This window comes from Pungitius pungitius, chromosome 16, assembly GCF_949316345.1.
Source record: "Pungitius pungitius chromosome 16, fPunPun2.1, whole genome shotgun sequence".
Classification (NCBI taxonomy): Eukaryota; Metazoa; Chordata; class Actinopteri; order Perciformes; family Gasterosteidae; genus Pungitius; species Pungitius pungitius.
The window spans coordinates 1,035,240-1,040,383 of NC_084915.1; the positions used below are offsets into that span (position 1 = coordinate 1,035,240).

Genomic DNA, 5,144 nt, shown 5'->3' on the forward strand with positions numbered 1-5,144 from the left:
GTTTGAACCCGGAAGGGCAAAGGGTTTGAACGCCACACCGGATTGTACCTACCAGGAACTGTGTCATGTTAACAATGGAATAAATTGATTCTAAAACCTAACCGTGGACTCAATCTAATGTTTCCCACACAACATTAGGAGAAGCACAACAACATGCAGAGAGGACTCATCAACGACGGAGGTAGATACCCCTCACTACCTTATCGAAAGTTGACCGAGCTCCTTTAACACTGATAACCATGTATGCACCCCAGTCCTTGGAGTCTAAAGTAACAGGGTTACTCTCCACCAACGTTTCTCTACAATAGGAGCTGCACAAGCAGCGGGCCACCAGTTGGAAGCAGAACACAAACTGCTGAAGATCGAGACAGATGCTTTGGCTGAGATTATAAGGGAGTACGAGGGTTTAACGCTTACCGAGACCACAGAACAACTTTCTGTCAAAAGTCCTGAACTCATGGTTAACAATGAGAACAATGACAATCTGGAGGAAAAGACAGGATTAAAAACAATAGTCTTTGGAATCTAAAGTAACAGGGTGACTCTCCACCAATGTTTCTCTACAAGAGGAGATGCACAAGCAGCAGGCCAAAAAACGTTAGTTGGAAGCAGAATAAAAGCTGCTGATGAATGAGAGGGATTCTCTGGCTGCTTTAAAAGAGCCAAGAGAAGACCCACCACGAGATGGTCACTACCAGTGATTTCATTGAGTTGTGCCTGATCTCAAAGATCCTTTTTTACCAGGATCTGTCACTGTTTGGTTCTCCTTCCTGTTTTATTTTGTTGTTTCATGTCTCTTGTGTCCCTGGGTAGCGTCACTTCCTGCCCTGTCCTGTGATTGCCTGATTGTTTCCACCTGTGTCCAATCACCTGCACCTCCCTAGTGTATTTAAGCCCTGTGTGCCTGTTGTCCCCTGTCGCGTCATTGTTTCCTGTCACCTGGTCAGGTTGGTCTGTCGGTTATGTTTGGTAATTATTAAAGAGCACTTTATTTCTTGGAAATCTGTGTTTGAGTCCTCCCTGCCTGCCTTTGACCTGCACCCTCTCCTGACAGGATCCAAGCTTTACAGGCCAACAAAACAGTCCATGAGAATATCTGCCTCGACTTAAATAAAAGAGGAGAGCCATTTTTGGGAGACGGATGCTGGCAGACAGAGATGCACAAAATGAGGCGCAAGATGCAGGACAAGGAGACAAAGAAATAAGAGAGAAAAGAAGAAAAAGGAGACCATGCATGACACCAGTGAGAACACCTTCCTTCATCTCCCCCTCCATCCTACTTCATCCATCTCCCCCCCTCCCCCTCCGCTACCACCCACGCTTCACAGTGCTAAAGACCCCCTCCCACTCCCTCGCCCAGACATGGACCCGCCTCCTCATTCATTGGTAAATTTGATTTATAAGTGTTTTCTTTCCAACTTGAACAGCACTGAGGAATGCATCTTTTTCCAGTAATGGTTTAACGAAACTGTTCACACGTTGTTACTATTGATTTGTCAAACCGGCTGTGGTAGGTTATCTGAACCGCCATCAGATAGAACCACCATCCACAGAAGCCTGTGAAGAGGGAAAGCACAGACTTTCTGAAAAGGTAATGTTGGTTTATGATGACAGTAATATGATTCATTCAGATAATAATGATGATGATGATAGCAGCAGCAGCAGCAACTGTCAGCAGGGTCACGGCAGTGGTCAGAACCAGGGTCCAGATGGAACTAAGATCTACAGCAACCTGCGAGGCGAGAAAGCACAAAAAACTCCTGGAAATAAGCTGAATAAGTGATATGCATTAATAAAATGCATCAGTGATGGTTCTTTGTAGAACCACACTGCCTTCTAAAGAACCATTGAAGAACCTTTTTATGTGTGTAAGGTCCTGTCTGAAGATGAATCAGATTTTTGGTATTTGATTGTAACTCATTTTTTTCTTAATCAGGACCAACTTTCACCTTGGGTTGCAACTTAAATAATTCTTCATACATTAATACTCTGACGACGCCTTCCCGTAAATTCCTCTTCCATTGCACCTCAGAATGTTTCGCTGGTCACGTCTAACGATTTCCTGAAGGCACCACTGATTGCAGTCAGCGAGCATTGTGAGAGCAAGTTATCACAAGAGGTGTAGATGCATAATTAGTACAAGTGTGTATGCTTGAGTGAAGATTAGCATGCTATTGTTATATAAAGGAAGAAAAAAAAAAGAGAGCCATGTTCTTATATAACTGCCCATGAAAAGCAAACCAGTCACTTCACAGACATAAATCTACTGAACATCGGAGTCATTCAATGAGTTCTTATGTTGACTTAATGCAGTGGCTTTCAAACTATGGGAAACGACCCTTACAGGTGTGGCTCAAGGGGGAATTCCGAATTCTTTTACTTCAGGAACTTTGAGAACTGAGAAGAATTGAGATCCTACAAAAGTACACGCGCTGTGCCCTCAAAACAAAACACATATCCAAGCTCCACATTGAAAATGTATTCAGTGGCTGCATCACGTCCCCAACCCTGTTTTGAAACAGTTTGTAGAGGAAAGCAGTCATAGCCACTGATAAAATGTTTCATCAGTATGAGATGGTCCATACATATCTGCACTAATATTGTTTCGGTTGCACATTTAGTGCAAAACTGATTATTATAAACCACTTTCTGACAAATATTTGTTATGTTTTGCCCAGATCCAACTTTATTTGCATTTCTCTAAAAATATGTTTTTGCATCATTTTCAAATTGAAGAAAATCTGGTCTATTTGAAAATGATTGCAAATCTATTTATTTAATTATTGGAAAATTATGGAGTTATCAAATGTTATTTGAATAGTCCAATATTGTTGGGCGGGATGGCATGAACATCTTTTTTTGTCTCCAAAGAGGGTCGTGACAGGAAAAGTTTGACAACCACTGATTTACTGAGTGGCCCCTTGTGCCGTTTCTCATAATTTGGAGGATAATTAGTGTTTTTTGGGATTCCAAGGAGTAAGCAAGCAGCATTAAACTGTGTCACTGACCAAAACTCATTGTGTTAACCAACACATTGTCAGCTTTCAATGCAAAGCAGAGAAGCATACATCATGCCAGTGTACAGGCCCAATCAAAATAACTGCAATAAATATATATAACATACTGAAGCCAAATTGATATCCTATCATTAATATGGTATCACGGTATCATTAATGTTCTATATGCAAATAAAATAGCATAGATAACGGTGTAGATGTCAACAACATACAGGATAAATATGTGATGTTTTAATTGCACTATTTGTGGTACACCTTGCCTGCGGAAACAGAGCCTTTCTTTAAGGAATGTTTTTTCTTGTGAATTAAAAAGTGACCAATTAGAGCAGATATATTAACAAGATCAAATTGTGATCATGATGCAAATCAAACTGGAAAAACAGGAAGAAAGAGCGAGCAGCATTGATTAAGCGTGATGCGAACATATTTGAGATTGATTTCTTGGAGGACAAAATGGAGAATGTTGCTTGGAGACTGGGCAGTGCATTAATAGCAAAGATAAGCTCACACAAAAGGTCAGATATCTGTAGACTACATAATGACACGGGACCATTTGTTTACCCTGCTTGCGCACCAAGTGGGTCTCTGCAGAACCAACTTTATAACCATTAAGAGTCATTATACCAGAATATAATAATAATCCATGCTGTGAGGATCTCCTATCGTGTTAATTGTGAAGACCCTTAAAAACAGAAGTGACGGGGCTGGTGGGTGCAGGCAGAGGCAGGACTCAGATGCAGAGTTAGAGGCGAAAAAATAACTTTAATCAAAAACCCATCAAGAAAAAACCGAGGACACGATAACTGTGACAACATGCAGACGAGCACAACATGCAATGACGCGGCAAGGGTCAAGAGACTAACATGGCTTAAATACACAGGGGAGGTGCAGGGGATTGGACACAGGTGGAAACAATCATGGACATGGCAGAAAATCACAGGGGAAGACAGGACAAGGCAGGAAGTGAAATTACCCCAAGGACACAAGAGACAATAAAACAGGGCATGGACCCAAATTGTGACAAGAAGCAGTACCTTGAGGAAACTTCATGTTTTACTGCTCTGATGGAATGCTTCTTACTTCATAATGTTAATTTAATAAATTATGGTCCATTTAAATTCCAATAGACCACAAAGCAGGGTGCTAACTCTTGATTGACCTATATTGAAGAGCTATATGCGGCACACATTTCAACTATATGGTCACATCTGTTTACCTGTTGCAAGTAGCCAAGTTGGTGATGGGCAAAGGGCTATCCCAGACTTAAAAATAGCACACTACAAGGTGAGAGGTGACGTCAATGTAAAACATTTCACAGGTGTTGGTCATCAGCGGAAACAGAACAAGGCAAAGTCCTCCTACTGGCTGTTTGCCAGTACTCCAGCTGGAAGGGTTGCAGCGAAGTGAGGCCTCCAGTTCCTAGTTCAGCCTCTCCGTCTGGCCATTAGACTGGGGATGGAAACCGGAGGACAGACTGATGGTAGCCCCAAGGGTCCAGCCAAACACCGTCCAGATCTGGGATACAAACCTCCGACTGCGAGGGTCTCCTGTAAAACCGACTCTCCCAGGTGAGGGAAGCTGTGACACAGGTTGCTAGGAGAATGGTGACAGGACTGGAGAAGTGACCCTCGGGGGAGAACTGGCGAGAGAGAGCGTCTGGTTTGGTGTTCTTGTGGCCTGGATGGTAGCAGATAGTCAAAACTCCCAAAAATAATGACCACCGCGCCTGGCGGGAGTTTAACCTCTCGACCGTCCTCCAAGCGAGCTGTAGTTCCTAATGAAGCGGCGGTAGAAGGTAGCAAACCCCAGGAACCGCTAGAGCCGTTTCCGAGAGGAGTAGCCACTGTGTTACTGCCTTGACCCTCTCTGGGTCCGCCCTCACCTGACCCGTCTCAATGATGAACCCTAGGAACCAAGCTGAGGTTAAGTCTAACTCACATTTTTCCGCCTTCACAAACAGCTTGTTCTCTAGTAGGTGTTGGAGGACCATCTGGACATTGGTGATCCAACAGATTTGCAGAATAGATGAAAATGTCATACAAGTAGACAAATACAACAAGGTTAAAAAATCTCTGACTAAATCATTCACCGACGCCTGTAAGACTGCACGGGTATTAGTCCAAACGT

The 5,144-nt window shown here is 43.0% G+C and overlaps 1 long non-coding RNA gene across 1 annotated transcript; it reads left to right on the top strand.

Moving 5' to 3' along the window:
* Positions 1–791: 791 nt before the first annotated feature.
* On the top strand, positions 792–2,586 carry LOC119215610 (uncharacterized). Its single transcript, XR_009942534.1, has 3 exons — positions 792–1,386; positions 1,515–1,591; positions 1,679–2,586. It is a non-coding gene; the product is annotated as an uncharacterized LOC119215610 (long non-coding RNA).
* The last annotated feature ends 2,558 nt before the right edge of the window (positions 2,587–5,144 follow it).